The sequence below is a fragment of the Piliocolobus tephrosceles genome, chromosome 3 (genome assembly GCF_002776525.5).
Source record: "Piliocolobus tephrosceles isolate RC106 chromosome 3, ASM277652v3, whole genome shotgun sequence".
Lineage (NCBI taxonomy): Eukaryota > Metazoa > Chordata > Mammalia > Primates > Cercopithecidae > Piliocolobus > Piliocolobus tephrosceles.
In genome coordinates, this window is record NC_045436.1 from 82,660,130 (window position 1) to 82,677,182 (window position 17,053).

The 17,053-nt window shown below is 38.8% G+C and overlaps 1 non-coding gene across 1 annotated transcript; it reads right to left on the reverse strand.

Annotated features, from left to right (window-relative positions):
- Nucleotides 1-7,609: 7,609 nt before the first annotated feature.
- LOC111548023 lies at nt 7,610-7,714 on the reverse strand. Its single transcript, XR_002733298.1, has one exon. It is a non-coding gene; the product is annotated as a small nucleolar RNA U13 (small nucleolar RNA).
- Nucleotides 7,715-17,053: the final 9,339 nt, after the last annotated feature.

The following is a 17,053-nucleotide window of genomic DNA, read 5'->3' on the forward strand; positions in this document are numbered from 1 at the left end:
CAATGTCCTTTCTCCTCTTCTTCCTTTTATATTAGAACCCCCATATGTTTTGTTTTGTTTTTGGGGTTTTTTTGAGACGGAGTCTTGCTCTGTGCCCAGGCTGGAGTGCAATGGCACAATCTCGGCTCACTGAAACCTCCGCTGCCCGAGTTCAAGCAATTCTCCCGTCTCAGCCTCCTGAGTAGCTGGGACTACGGGTGCACCCCACCATTTTTTTGTATTTTTAGTAGAGACGGGGTTTCACTGAGACGGCGTTTCTCCATATTGGTCAGACTGGTCTCGAACTCCTGACCTCAGGTGATCCACCCGCCTCAGCCTCCCAAAGTGCTAGGATTACAGATGTGAGCCACCGTGCCTGGCAGAACCCCCATATGTTAGCTGGGTACATTGCTACATGGATACTAACTATAATTTCCTAACTCTCTTGAAAGTTTGGCCATGTAACTAGATTGTGGCCCATGGGTCGTAAGTGGAAATGGTGGCTCCAACTTCTGTAATATGCCCTTACTCTTTTACTATTTCCTATTCTCAAATGTATCATGGCAGGAGGTGGAACTACCATCTTAGGCCATGAAATAGAAGCCACATATTGAGTAGATCAGATTAAAAAGCTACAAGTAGCTTGAGTACCTAATATATAGAGCTGCTCTATCAGTCATGAACTGATTATCCCTGGACTATGAGAGAAAAAGAAATTTACATCTTATATCATTACTATTTTGACCTGAGAGCAAGCAAACCTATAATCACAAGTAATACGTGTTTTTCACATTCCCTTATATATATATGTTCATGTATATATATACCTCTACAAATATAAATATCTGTGCACACACAAATATGTGAACATCTGTATATGTATTGATGATGTATTTTGTTTTACAGATTGAGATCCTACACTTTTCTCCATCTTTTTCTCATTTAGCAATATCTGGAAATGACAACTCATACAACTTGAATTCATTCCTTTTGATAGCTATATAATATTTTATAGGATGCAGGAGTTGTAATTCATTCTGCCATTTTCCTACTGATAGCTTTCACTCTGTTACCATTTTTTCCACTATGAATATTTTTGTGAATAGAACCTTATGTATTTTATTTCTATAGGACAGATTCCCAAGAATGGTATAGCAAGGACAAAAGATATTTGTAGCTTAAAAAATTTTAATACAGGTTGCCAGACTGTTTTACAAATAGGTTGAAAAATTTCACATTTATGCCAGCTATCTATAACAATACTCTTTTACTTGGAGCCCTCACCAGCCATAGTTGCTATTGGTCATTTAACATTTTTCCCAGTCTGAAAAGATGTTTCACCTCAACTTGTGACAAGAGAAATACATAGTAAAATTTTACTGAGATTAAACATTTCCACTTATTAGCCCCAAATCCAACAGTTTGAATAACACACACTAATAACAATGCTGTGGGGGCACTCTCATCTGTTTATACAGCACCTATGGAGAGAAATTTGGCAATATCTGTCAAAATTACACACAAACACACACATCTTTAACTTAGCAATCTCTTTTCTGTGAATTTATCCAGCAGATATCTTGAATGTATGAGACAAAATTATGTACATTATTATTCAGTGATACTGCTTTTAAAAGCTGAAGACTGAAAACAATGCCCAGGTCCATCATAAGGGCTAGTAAAATAAATCCGTTCTGGCATTCATGTAGTGGAATACTAAGCAGCCATTAAAAGATAAGGAAACTCATTATGGAGTTACATAAAATTCTAAGATATATTGTAAACTAACATATGTAGGACAGTGTATATACTGTTATCTTTATTTTTAAAATGGGGAATAATATAAATTTGTATTTTTCTATAAAATCTCTGGGAAGGTATGCAAGAAACTAATAAAAGTAATGGGATAGGTGGTGTTGGCAGGAGAAATTGGTGAACAGGAGATCGCAGGGAAGACTGAAACTCAAAACCTCTCTCTCTCTGCACATACACTATTTGAATGAACTATCTATTCAAAAAGAAAAGAAAAATAGCTCCTATAAAGTGAATTCAGTTTCCCCTATGTAAGTTTTATGATCCTCACTTCCATCGACTGAATAAAAGGGGTAAGATCCACTTCACAGTACTTTCTGAACACTAGAGGTATGCTTAGCTCAGTGTCTGTCCCATATTAGGCACTCAGTAAATTTTAGTTGAATTTAAAAAAAATTGTCAGTTTGTTAGACTAATTGGCATCTTATTATTTTAATTTGCATTTTCCTGATTTCTCCTGATTCTGAGCCTCTTTTCACATTTGGATTTATTCTCTGAATTAATATTATTTGCCCATCCATTCTTCTGTTGAATTGCCTGTTCCCTTGATGTGAATTTCTGAGTTCCCTGATTAAACCTCCTTGCAAATATTTTTCTAAATTTGTTGTGTATCTATTAATTTCATTTAGATGTTTTTTTGCAAACAAAGGTTATTTTTACATTGACAAATATGTATATTTTTGAGGAGAATGTATATTCTGCTGTTCTTACATGCAGTATTCTATAAATGTCAACTAGATCCAGTAGATTAATGATACTACAGTTCAGTTTTTACTGATTTTCTGCCTGCTGGATGAATTACTGAGAGAGAGATATTGAAGTCTCTGTGATACTGGATTTGTCTATTTCTCTTTGTGGTTCTATCAGTTTTTGCCTTACACATTTTAATGCTGTTAGGTGCATATATGTTAAAGATTGTTATATCTTTTTGGAGAATTTACCTCTTTATCCTTATGTAATGCTTCTCTCTATCCCTGACAGTTTTCCTTTTTGTGAAATCTGCTTTGTCTGACAATATAGCAATTCCAGCTTTCTTTTTATTAGTTTTAGCATGGCAGATTTTTCTTCAGTTATTTACTTTTAACCTGTCTATGTCTTTATATTTAAAGTGAGTTTCTTACATATGGTTCCTGAAAAAATGAGAAACTAGTGAAGGCTGTTGTCTTCCTCTCTCCAAATCAACCCTGGGTAATGACAGAAACAAGAAAGAAGCAAAAGCTTGAGAAATAAGATAAAAAACTAAGAGGAAACCATAATTGGTGTTAGGAGTAAGTTCTGAAATACTGTTTTGCCATGCCTCACTTTGCTGTGGGACAATCAGTGCCAAACTACTGATTGCTACAGACATCACCAGCAACAGATCAGGCTTCCTGTAGGATTAGATAAAGGGTCTGATGAAGTGAGTTGCCAGTGAAAAAGTGGGGCTGACCAGATACTATAGAATATTGGGGCATTCACCCCTCTACTCCTTCCCTGCTGCCAGAATTTTGATAAATTATAACAGCCTTCTGCTGCTGGATTGTGGATTTCAACACAGATCCTTACTAGAGAAATAGTAGCAAAGAGAGAGCATCAGTTCTGTGGTTCCTAGAGCTCTTGCTTTCTGCTCCTTAAACCTGTGGGAAGGGATTAAAAACTAGGGTCTGCCATTTTGTTCTACTTTTGTATCCATTAGAAGTGGTAGTAGATAACACTAGGAGAACATGGCTCGTGAACCAAAATATCTAGACACCTAAGGAGTATGATCACCATTAAACACAACAAATTTCACAACATATACCAACAGAAGTAGAATAGGATATACCAATAATTTTAATAACTCAATTATTCATTCAACACAATTTGTAAAGATATAGGGTCTCACTCTGTTGCCCAAGCTGGAGGAATCATAGTTCACTTCATGCAGCCTTGAACTCTTGGGCTCAAGCAATCCTCCTGCCTCAGCCTCCTTGCTAGCTGGGATTACAGGTGTGTGCCACCACACCCACCTAATTTTTAGAATTTGTTTATAGAGATGAGGTCTTGCAACGTTTCCGAGGCTGCTTCAAACCCCTGGCCTCAAGCAGTCATCCTGCCTTGGCCTCCCAAAGTGATGTGATTACAAGCATAAGCCACTGGGCCCAGCCCATTTAACAGTTTTTTACTGAATACCTACCAAGGGTCAGGTACTAAGGATTCATCAGTGAACAAGATAGGTGAAATATTTTGTTCATGTGGGACATGGCAAGGGGGACAGAGACAAAAACATACAAATAACTAAATAAAAAATTTTAGAAGGTAATATTTACTACAAAAACAATGCAGAGTAGGTAGATTGGGATTGATGAAAGGGTTGCCATTTTAAAATGAAACCCATCCTAAAATAGGAGCCACAAAGATGCAGGGTTGCAGTAAGGTTGGTAATATGTGAAGAGTGAACAAGAAATCTTAAAGCCATGTGAGATTATTAGGTGTGGAAAAATATGAGCTAAAATAAGGAACATAGCCGGGTGGTGGCTCATGCCTGTACTCCCAGCACTGTGAGAAGCCAAGGCAGGTAAATCACTCAAGCCCAGGAGTTCGAGACCAGCCTGGCCAACATGGCAAAACCCTGTCTCTACTAAAAATATAAAAATTAGCCAGGCATGGTGGCGCAAGCCTGTGATCTCAGCTACTCGGAAGGCTGAGGCACCGAAAATTTCTTGAAACTGGGAGGCAGAGGCTGCATAGAGTTCAAATTGCACCACTGCACTCCCACCTCGGCAACAGAGCAAGACTGTCTCAAAAATAATAATAAATAAAAAATAAAACAATAAAGAATATCATAAATAGCAGATGGATCGGATTTTATGATGCTTTTGAGATACAGAATTTTATTATTTTTGTGCAGTTAAAATCTCTAGAACTTTTCCTTTGTGCTTTCTAATGCTTTCATGCTTTGAAAAAAACCTTTTTATCCAGAGATATTTTTAGGTTGATAATTAAAATATTTTAAATTGTAATATTCGTATATGGAAAGAAATTCAAACAAAATAGGATAATAGAAAGTAAAAGGCCTCATCCACTGTTTCTCCTCCTTTCCTCAGAAGTTACCATTTTTCTAGGTATCCTTCCCGAAATGTTCTATGTATAATCAAATACATGTAACTTTTAAAATTTATAAATAGGATACTATATATACTTTCTACAATTTGCTTTCTTCATTCACACATATGGCCCTACTCCAGAGACTGAGGTTTTAAATATCAGGAAAAATTTTATTTAGAAGGCAAAACTACAGAGACAAAAGATAACTGGTTACCCAGGGGTATAAGGTAGGTAGATAGGGGTAAATAGGTGGAGCATAGGGCATTTATAGGGTAATAAAATGATTATGTATGGTACTATTATGCTGGATACATGACATTATGCAGTTGTCAAAATTGGTAAAACTATATAGCACAAAGAGTGACCCCTAAGGTTAACTATGGATTTTAGTTAATAATGTAGCAGTATTGGTTCATCAGTTGTGTACCACAACTGTGGTACACAAGTTATGTACCACAAAATTATGTACCACAATAATGTGGGATATTAATAGGAGAAATAGTGTGTGTTTGGGTTACAGAGGGTGACATATGGGAATCTGTATTTTCTGCCCTATTCTGTAAATTTAAAGCTATTCTTTAGAAAGTCTTTGAAAAAAACTTCATTTAGAAAAACTATTCTTAAAGCTTTGTAGAGGATATTTTAAAGTTGGAGGCTAGAGGTCACATATTTGGTAGACTGTTGTTACAGTCCAAACATAAAATAATAAAGTGCTATACTATGGTAGCAAATAAAATTCCTTTGAATAGGTTTGCTAATACTTAAGAAAATTTCACATTAGAAATTATTGAGTGGAATTTAAAGTTTCTAATATAAAGAAATCATGTGTCAAACATAGTGTGTTAATCAAAAGCAGGAAAAAATATGCATAAAAATTATGAGAACAAAAGCAAATGTGGCTGAAAAGATGCTAATAGCCATAACATGCTGAATATGTTGTTTCTTTTTAAAGTTAACATGACACAGAGGGACCAGGAAATGCATCTACTGTATTGTTTTATTTATGTTCTTGTTTATTTCCAGATTTCTGTAACATATATATATATACTTTTAATTCAATTTTATTTTTGTGTGTGTGACGGAGTATCACGCTCTCGCCCAGACTGGAGTGCAGTGGTGCGATCTCAGCTCATTACAACCTCTGCTGCCCGGGTTCAAGCAATGCTTCTGCCTCAGCCTCCTGAGTAGCTAGGATTACAGGCGTGCACCACCACACCTGGCTGATTTTTTTGTATTTAGTAGAGAATGGGGTTTCACTACGTTGGCCAGGCTGATCTCTAACTCCTGACCTCATGATCCGCCCGCCTTGGCCTCCCAAAGTGCTGGGATTACAGGCGTGAGCCAGTGCACCCAGCCTGTATTTTCTTAAAAGATCAGCCATTACCAAGTTATTACTGGATGCCTTTAATCTCTTTTGTTAGTGTATCCATATTCCAATAAAAATTTATTTACAAAAACAGGCAGTGGTCTGCTCTATAGGATCTTGCACTAATAAGTTACTTTAATTCTTTAAGTTTGTCTTGATTAAAACACATAATGTACATAATGAAACACCATGATTTGGCATATAGTAAGCAACTGAAAATAGTAGTGGCTATTTTATTAAAATAGTGTGTATCATACAGCTCAAAATGCTGATTATAAGATGAATCTGAAATTCAGACTTAAAAGTATTGTTATTATAGTAACAAGGTTATATTTGGGATTTTAAGTTTTGTTCTACCACCAGCGGTAGTTTAAGGCTTCTTGTATAATGGTTCTTTGTGATGTTTTTCTGGTCAGAGACACGTGTGCTGAACTCTTGGGACATGTTCCACTACTTGTGGATCCTGGTATTTCCTTGCTCAATTTTCACAAGAAATAGGTTTGGCATCTCTAGGAGTATCAAATGAAGATATTCAGAAACTACACAAGGTGAGTTCATTTTCAACTTTAAAAAATATTCTATTTATATCCATTGATAATGTAGTAAAAGCTTCCAAGTTACTCACCATAAATTATACAGTAATGGTTCTGGAAAGAGCATGGTAATTTAAAAAAGTAACTACTTTATTAAGGTATGGTTGACATGTAAAGCTGTATATATTGTATAAAATACAATTAGTTTGGGGATACATTCTAATCAGTAATGCTAATAACAACTTAGATCTCATATAAAAACTCTAACTCATCTATCCTATCCCACATTGTTATGTCAAAATGTACATTTTCATATTGTGCATCAATTAACAAATTACTGTAGCTATAGTTGTTTTTAATACTTTTAACTCAGAATTAAAAATGATTTTATGTACCACCATTACATTACAGTATTAAGAATATTCTGAATGTAACTCTATCCTTCCCTTTACCAGGGAGTTTTATACTTTCACATTTTCATGTTGCTAATTAGCGTCCTTTAGTTTCCACTTGAAGTATTTCAACTTTAGTTTCAATTTAAGCATTTTTTGTGAGGCAGGTCTAGTGGTGATGAACTCCCTCAGCTTTTGTTTTTCTGGAAAAGTCTTTATCTTTCCTTTTCTGAATGATAGCTTTGTTGGTAAATTATTCTTAGTTGGCAGGCTTTTTTTTTCTTTCAATATTTTGACTATATCATCCCATTCTCTTCTGGCTTGCAAGGTTTGCTGAAAAACCCACTGAAAGTCTTATAGGAGCTCCCTTGTATATGACAAGTTGCTTTCCTCTTGCTGCTTTCAAAATTCTTTAACTTTTGACAATTTGATTATAATATGTCTCAGTGAAAAATTGTTCGTGTCAGATAAGTAATGTGCCAGTGTTTTAGCAAGGTCTGAGAAAGGCACATCTCACACAATGGCATGAAGACCCAATCATCATGCTTATGAACCACAAAAAAGATCAGCAAAGACACCTTTATGTTCAATCTACATGGAATTCTTTGGGAATCATGGATCTGGATGTTCATTTTCCTCCCCAGATTTGGGCAGTTTTCTGCTATTATTTCTTTAAATAAGCTATCTGCCTCCTTTCTCTTTCTCTGCTTTCTATAATGTGCGTATTGGTTTAGAGTCCTGTAGGCTTACTTCATTCTTTTTTCTTTTTGTTCCTTTGACTGGATAATTTCAAATGGTCTGTCTTCAAGTTCACTGATTCTTCCTTCTGCTTGATTGAATCTGCCACTGAAGCTCACTTTTGAATTTTTCAGTTTAGTTATTGTGTTCTTTAGTTCCAAAATTTGATTTTTTTTTTGAGATGGAGTCTCACTCTGTCGCCCAGGCTGGAGTGCAGTGGCACGATCTCAGCTCACTGCAAGCTCCACCTCCTGGGTTCACGCCATTCTCCTGCCTCAGCCTCCCAAGTAGCTGGGACTACAGGCACTCACCACCACGCCCGGGTAATTTTTTTGTATTTTCAGTACAGACGGGGTTTCGCCGTGTTAGCCAGGATGGTCTCAATCTCCTGACCTCATGATCCGTCTGCCTTGAACTCCCAAAGTGCTGGGATTACAGGCGTGAGCCACCGTGCCTAGCCAGAATTAGATTTTTCAATGGTTTCTTTGTTGAAATTCTCATTTCTTCATGTATTGTTTTCCTGATTTTACTTAGCTCACTGAGATTCAAGATGAGTGTTCTGAATTCTTTATCAGGTAATGTATAGGTCTTCGTTTCTTTGGGGTCAACTGCTAGAACTTTAATTTGTTCCTTTGGTTGTCATGTTTTCTTGGCGTGTGTGTGGATCCTTTAAGCCTTGCCTTCTACCTTTGCATTTGAAGAGATAATCACTTCCTCCTGTCTTTACTGACTAGCTTCAGAAGGGAAAGACATTCACCAGTCAGCCTGACTAGAGATTCTGAAGGTCTCTCAGACCTTTTCTATGGATATGCCCACTCCACTCCTCTTGTTCTATCTTGGGAGGGGAAGTCTTAGCATTGTGTGATTTCTTTCAATCTCACAAAGCTAGACTAGGTGCTGAGAACCTCTTTTTATTTTCTCTAGTGCAGTGCCCCAGAGTGTTCAAGGTTGTGTGCCTTCTTCCAATCCAGCAGGAGCCAGTTGCTGATATCTATGTACTACCTGCTGGGGCCTGCATACACTATCTGCAGGGGAGGGTGGGCTGCTGGCTAGTGGATGGGTACATGGAGTGTTGGGTGTGCTTGTCAGCTAGTTGAGGGGTTCTGCAGGTGAAGTGTCCTGTAGGGCTCATGGGTGAGCCTATGGTGGAGTCTGCAAGCCAGTTAGCAGACTCCACATCTAGCTCTGAAGAATCATGTGTTGCTTGCTATGAGCCTCTGCTTCTTTTCTCTTCTCCTAGCTATTCATAGACTATTCATCTGTGAAGAGTCCCTCAGTATTCTGGATAGGGAAAAACAGAAGTGAGCCTTTTGGGTGGCACCATGCAAGGCTAGGGAAGCTGGGCACTCACTTGACTCTTACTTTCCTTCCTGGGAGAACTCATGGGCCAAAGAGGCCTCTCTTAGCACTGAACTCTGCTGCCTTGGAGGAGAAGGATGTAGGTAAAGTGAAACTCTGCCTCTTACCCTCTTCAGTGTGTCTATTCTTGAGTTTTTCATTCTACTGGGGTGCTAGAACCTCTTAGCAGATCTCCCAGGCTCCCAAAGCGGTTTGAGGGCTGGAACCTACTAATCCAACAACTTGCTGACGTCAGTCAGGGTGCCTTTTATCTGAATAGAATTATTTCACACAGAATGCTATCTCTGAATTTACTAGCTCAGAGGCAAAATAAAAACAAAACAGTTAAATATATAAGGTAACATTATTAAATCTCACATTTATTCTATGCACAACTACAATATCTCAAAGCATTATACAGGTTCCTGCTTAATGCCTAGTTCATCAGTGCTTGGAGTAGCTAGTTCCATAAACTTCTGAGGTAAGAAAGAATCTGCTTTGTTATTTTATTATTTAATGACTATATATGCAGATTATAGTAACCATGAAATTTCTAAGGCAAAAAAGATGGCTTCCAAAATAGAAAAAGAAACTTCAAAGATCTATGGAATTAAGCTTTTAATTATGCACATATGCAAAAAAATTATGTATATCATGTATTTGCTTTGTAACCATAATCTTTGTCTAGTCAATGACTGCAAAAGTGGTATGTCAGTATACAACTTACAGAATTATAGGAAAGAAAAGGTTTCTTCAGAGCTCACTCTATTCTATCCTGTGTTTGCTTGTTTATTTATTTATTTTGGATTGACTGACAGGGTCTTGCTCTGTTGCTCAGGCTGGGGTGCAGAGGCATAACCATACCTAACTGTAACCTCGAACTCCTGGCCTCAGGTGATCCTCCCACCTTGGCTATATAGATAATTCTATACACTGCTAGTTTTTAGTACCACAAAGTGTTATGGTAGGTGATTTCAAAATAGTTTCGCCATGTTATTGATTTACAGATCCCAGTTTTGTTTCTTTAGTTTTCCATTTATTTCTAGTTTACTGGACTTCCTCTTAAAACTGTGGGGTTAAGGCAAGGCAGCTCCAAATGTAGTTCCTTATACACAAAGGGAAAGTAAGAACCACCAACACCAAAATCAAAATGTCCTAATAAAAAATTTTATCTCTTTAAAATGTTGAATAGACAGATTTAATAATTCTTTTTTAAAAAAATTGATTAGCTTCTCATATAATCATTAATTTAACCCCAACCTATAGTCCACTGTAAGTATCCTCTTAATTTGTTAAAGCATATTAGTTGTTCCATTAATTTCATCTACTTTTCCAATCTATCAATCTGTGATTCCTTTTACGTTTCTCTTATTTTGGGTTTCTTATACCTTGATCAAATGTCCTACTTTTTCTTAGTTTATTCCTCATTTAGGTGGAACACATCCTCTATTAGCTTTTTGAGAAGAGAATGTGTAGATTGTGTATTTTTAAAATCTTTTAGGTTTGAAAATGACTTTTTTGTAGTTTCACAATGGGTTCTTAGTTTGGATTGGTATAGAAATCTAAATTATAGGTAATTTTTCTTCAGATATTTTAAGAATTGCCCTTTAACTTCCAGAGCTACTATTAAGAAATCCAGTACATTTAACTTTTGTAGTATGTGTCTCAGTCTGTTTGAGTTGCTGTAAAGGAATACCTGAGGTTGGGTCATTTATTTAAATAAGAGATTTGGCTCGTGGTTCTGCAGGCTGTACAAGAAGCATGATGCCAGTATCTGCTTCTTGTGAAATCTTCAGACTGCTTACACTGAGGGCAGAAGGCAAGAGGAGCCCATGAATACACAGTTCACATGGCGAGAGAGAAAGGCCAGGAGTTAGCGGTATGGGGGTGCCCAGGCTCTTTGTTTTTTGTTTGTTTGTTTCTTTTTTTGAGACAGTCTCACTCCATTGCCCATGCTGGAGTGCAGTGGCACGATCTCGGCTCATAGCAACCTCCATCTCCCAGGTTCAAGCGATTCTCCTGCCTCAGCCTCCCGAGTAGCTGGGATTGATTACAGGCATGTGCCACCACACCCAGCTAATTTTTGTATTTTTAGTAGAGACGGGGTTTCACTATGTTGGCCAGTCTGGTCTCGAACTCCTGACCTCAGGTGATCCGCCCACCTTGGTCTCCCAAGTGCAGGGATTACAGGTGTGAGCCACCGCGCCCGGCCCCAGGCTCTTTTTAACCACCACTTCTCACAGGAGCAAACAGAGTAAGGACTAATTATCACAAAGACTATACCAAACCATTCAGGAGGGAACCACCCCCATGACCCAAACACCTCCCACTACGCCCTACTTACAACACTGGGAATCAAATTTCTTTTTCCTTTTTGAGATAGTCTCATTCTGTGACCCAGGCTGGTTGCAGTGGTACAAGCTCACTGCAACCTCCATCTCCCGGGTTCAAGTGATTCTCATGCCTCAGCCACCTGAGTAGCTGGGGTTACAGGTGTGTGCCACCACACCTGAGTAATTTTTGTATTTTTAGTAGAGATGGGGTTTCACCATATTGGCCAGGCTGCTCTTGAACTCCTGGTCTCAAGTGATCTGCCCGGCTCAGCCTCCCAAAGTGCTGGGATTACAGACATGAGTCACCGTGCCCAGCTGGGATCAAATTTCAATATGAGACTTGGAGGGGTCAAAAAAACATCTAGAGGAAGAGCTCCAGAAATCTGCATGAGATTCCTTTAAGCAGTTTATATTAATAACAATCTGACATACTCAATATCCATGTTATTAGCATTGACACATTACATAATAACATTGATCATGTAGATCTAGACCAACCACTGTGAAAAAAACAAGGTGCAGCTAATAAAAAAGATGAGTTTTTAATGAGGTAAAAAAATAATGATGAAATATCATACTAACTATGCATGTATATGTGCCAGCTACTGTTTTAATTGCTATCTGTGTCTTAATTCAGTGCATATACACAATACATCCTTAAGATGTAGGTATTACCTACATTTTTACAAGTTATATAATTTATCCTAGTAGAATCAGAATTGTAGTCCAAACAGTGTGGCTCCAAGAGTCTACAGTCTTAACTATAATGCTGTATGTAATTCCTTGCGCTAAGTCGATGGTAGTAGTGTTTTGTTATATTGTTATTAAATGCCATTTCTTGACCAAATAAAAAATTGGCAAACCTGTCTTGGCTTCCCAATTTAAAAATTCATTGGCTGATGAAATCTAAAAGCCTGGAAATCAACAATTTATAGGGCCAGTAAAGAACAAAAAAATGAAAATTTGAGAAGTAACTGATGGAGCAAGGTCTTAAAGGGATTCAGCTCTAGAATACAGGGAGCAGTTAGATTTGGAGAACAGAACAAAAGCTAAGTATAGAAGGGATTATGACCAAGTAGAGATGATGGTGAAAAAAGCTTCTCTGGTAACTAAAAATCAAGGTCATTTGAGTTCAAAATAAGCCTGGTAATGTTAATAGAAGACATAATTATTAATGTAGAATAGTGAAGATTTGAACAACTTTTGTGAGGAATGAGAAAAATAAATAAATCCAGGAATAGGCTAACAGAATAGAAAAAGAGAGGATTTCAAAACTAAATCAATGTTTAGTGGCAGTAAAAATGTACCAGAATGTGAGATTGTGGTCAGAGGTAAAACTTCTGAATTTAGGGTCTCAAAGCCAGAGTAAAGGGTCATTCATTGATGGTAAAGACGATAATGATAATAACCATTCATTGAGTATATTACAAAATTAATTGCATCTAGTCATAACCACTGGTATCACCATATCACAGAGAAGAAAACTGAGGCCCTAATTAATTTTCAGTAAAAAGTTAAGTTTTTCATAGAACTTGACAAGAGGACTCAAATTCATAGAGTAGTAAAAGGGCCAGGCATTCTCAATGCAATTTGAAGAAAACAAGTGGGGAAGCTTACCTTGCTAGATATTAACACTTACATAGTTGTAGCAATTATGACAGTATGGTATTGTTATAGAGGTTATACAAATACAGCAATGGAAGAGAATAAGCAACCTGGGGATGTTTAGAAACCTGATTTAAGTGGGCGGAGCAAGATGGCCGAATAGGAACAGCTTCAGTCTCCATCTCCCAGCGCGAGCGACAGGGAAGACCGGTGATTTCTGCATTTTCAACTGAGGTACTGGGGTCATCTCACTCGGGAGTGCCAGACAATCCGTGCTGCTCAGCTGCTGCAGCCCGACCAGCGAGAGCTGAAGCAGGGCGAGGCATCGCCTCACCTGGGAAGCGCGAGGGGGAAGGGAGTCCCTTTTCCTAGCCAAGGGAACTGAGACACACAACACCTGGAAAATCGGGTAACTCCCACCCCAATACTGCGCTGTAACACAGGCACACCGGAGATTATATCCCACACCTGGCCGGGAGGGTCCCACGCCCACGGAGCCTCCCTCCTTGCTAACACAGCAGTCTGCGGCAATCTAACCGCAAGGCAGCAGCGAGGCTGGGGGAGGGGCGCCCGCCATCGCTGAGGCTTAAGTAGGTAACTAAAGCCGCTGGGAAGCTGGAACTGGGTGGAGCTCACAGCAGCTCAAGGAAACCTGCCTGTCTCTGTAGACTGCGCCTCTGGGGACAGGGCTCAGCTAAAGGAGCAGAAGCCTGTGAAACGCGAACGACTCTGTCTGACAGCTTTGAAGAGAGCAGTGGATCTCCCAACACGGAGATTGAGATCTGAGAAGGGGCAGTCTGCCTGCTCAAGTGGGTCACTGACCCCTGAGTAGCCTAACTGGGAGACATCCCCCACTAGGGGCAGTCTGACACCCCACACCTCACAGGGTGGAGTACACCCCTGAGAGGAAGCTTCAAAAGCAAGAATCAGACAGGTGCACTCGCTGTTCAGCAATATTCTATCTTCTGCAACCTCTTCTGCTGATACCCAGGCAAACAGGGTCTGGAGTGGACCTCAAGCAATCTCCAACAGACCTATAGCTGAGGGTCCTGACTGTCAGAAGGAAAACTATCAAACAGGAAGGACACCTATATCAAAACCCCATCAGTACGTCACCATCATCAAAGACCAGTGACAGATAAAACCACAAAGATGGGGAAAAAGCAGGGCAGAAAAGCTGGAAATTCGAAAAATAAGAGCGCATCTCCTCCTGCAAAGGAGCACAGCCCATCGCCAGCAACGGATCAAAGCTGGTCAGAGAATGATTTTGATGAGATGAGAGAAGAAGGCTTCAGTCCATCAAACCTCTCAGAGCTAAAGGAGGAATTACGTACCCAGCGCAAAGAAACTAAAAATCTTGAAAAAAGAGTGGAAGAATTGACAGCTAGACTAATTAATGCAGAGAAGGTCATAAACGAAATGACAGAGATGAAAACCATGACACGAGAAATACGTGACAAATGCACAAGCTTCAGTAACCGACTCAATCAACTGGAAGAAAGAGTATCAGCGATGGAGGATCAAATGAATGAAATGAAGCGAGAAGAGAAACCAAAAGAAAAAAGAAGAAAAAGAAATGAACAAAGCCTGCAAGAAGTATGGGATTATGTAAAAAGACCAAATCTACGTCTGATTGGGGTGCCTGAAAGTGAGGGGGAAAATGGCACCAAATTGGAAAACACTCTACAGGATATCATCCAGGAGAACTTCCCCAACCTAGCAGGGCAGGCCAACATTCAAATTCAGGAAATACAGAGAACGCCACAAAGATACTCCTCCAGAAGAGCAACTCCAAGACACATAATTGCCAGATTCACCAAAGTTGAAATGAAGGAAAAAATCTTAAGGGCAGCCAGAGAGAAAGGTCGGGTTACCCACAAAGGGAAGCCCATCAGACTGACAGCAGATCTCTCGGCAGAAACTCTACAAGCCAGAAGAGAGTGGGGGCCAATATTCAATGTTCTTAAAGAAAAGAATTTTAAACCCAGAATTTCATATCCAGCCAAACTAAGTTTCATAAGTGAAGGAGAAATAAAATTCTTTACAGATAAGCAAATGCTTAGAGATTTTGTCACCACCAGGCCTGCCTTACAAGAGACCCTGAAGGAAGCCCTAAACATGGAAAGGAACAACCGGTACCAGCCATTGCAAAAACATGCCAAAATGTAAAGACCATCGAGCCTAGGAAGAAACTGCATCAACTAATGAGCAAAATAACCAGTTAATATCATAATGGCAGGATCAAGATCACACATAACAATATTAACCTTAAATGTAAATGGACTAAATGGTCCAATTAAAAGACACAGACTGGCAAACTGGATAAAGAGTCAAGACCCATCAGTCTGCTGTCTTCAGGAGACCCATCTCACATGCAGAGACATACATAGGCTCAAAATAAAGGGATGGAGGAAGATCTACCAAGCAAATGGAGAACAAAAAAAAGCAGGGGTTGCAATCCTAGTCTCTGATAAAACAGACTTTAAACCATCAAAGATCAAAAGAGACAAAGAAGGCCATTACATAATGGTAAAGGGATCAATCCAACAGGAAGAGCTAACTATCCTAAATATATATGCACCCAATACAGGAGCACCCAGATTCATAAAGCAAGTCCTTAGAGACTTACAAAGAGACTTAGACTCCCATACAATAATAATGGGAGACTTCAACACCCCACTGTCAACATTAGACAGATCAACGAGACAGAAAGTTAACAAGGATATCCAGGAATTGAACTCATCTCTGCACCAAGCGGACCTAATAGACATCTATAGAACTCTCCACCCCAAGTCAACAGAATATACATTCTTCTCAGCACCACATCACACTTATTCCAAAATTGACCACATAATTGGAAGTAAAGCACTCCTCAGCAAATGTAAAAGAACAGAAATTATAACAAACTGTCTCTCTGACCACAGTGCAATCAAACTAGAACTCAGGACTAAGAAACTCAATCAAAACCGCTCAACTACATGGAAACTGAACAACCTGCTCCTGAATGACTACTGGGTACATAACGAAATGAAAGCAGAAATAAAGATGTTCTTTGAATCCAATGAGAACAAAGATACAACATACCAGAATCTCTGGGACACATTTAAAGCAGTGTGTAGAGGGAAATTTATAGCACTAAGTGCCCACAAGAGAAAGCAGGAAAGATCTAAAATTGACACTCTAACATCACAATTAAAAGAACTAGAGAGGCAAGAGCAAACACATTCAAAAGCTAGCAGAAGGCAAGAAATAACTAAGATCAGAGCAGAACTGAAGGAGATAGAGACACAAAAAACCCTCCAAAAAATCAATGAATCCAGGAGTTGGTTTTTTGAAAAGATCAACAAAATTGACAGACCGCTAGCAAGGCTAATAAAGAAGAAAAGAGAGAGGAATCAAATAGACGCAATAAAAAATGATAAAGGGGATATCACCACCGACCCCACAGAAATACAAACTACCATCAGAGAATACTATAAACACCTCTACGCAAATCAACTAGAAAATCTAGAAGAAATGGATAATTTCCTGGACACGTACACTCTTCCAAGACTAAACCAGGAAGAAGTTGAATCCCTGAATAGACCAATAGCAGCCTCTGAAATTGAGGCAACAATTAATAGCCTACCCACCAAAAAAAGCCCAGGACCCGATGGATTCACAGCTGAATTCTACCAGAGGTACAAGGAGGAGCTGGTACCATTCCTTCTGAAACTATTCCAATCAATAGAAAAAGAGGGAATCCTCCCTAACTCATTTTATGAGGCCAACATGATCCTGATACCAAAGCCTGGCAGAGACACAACAAAAAAAGAGAATTTTAGACCAATCTCCCTGATGAACATCGATGCAAAAATCCTCAATAAAATACTGGCAAACCGGATTCAGCAG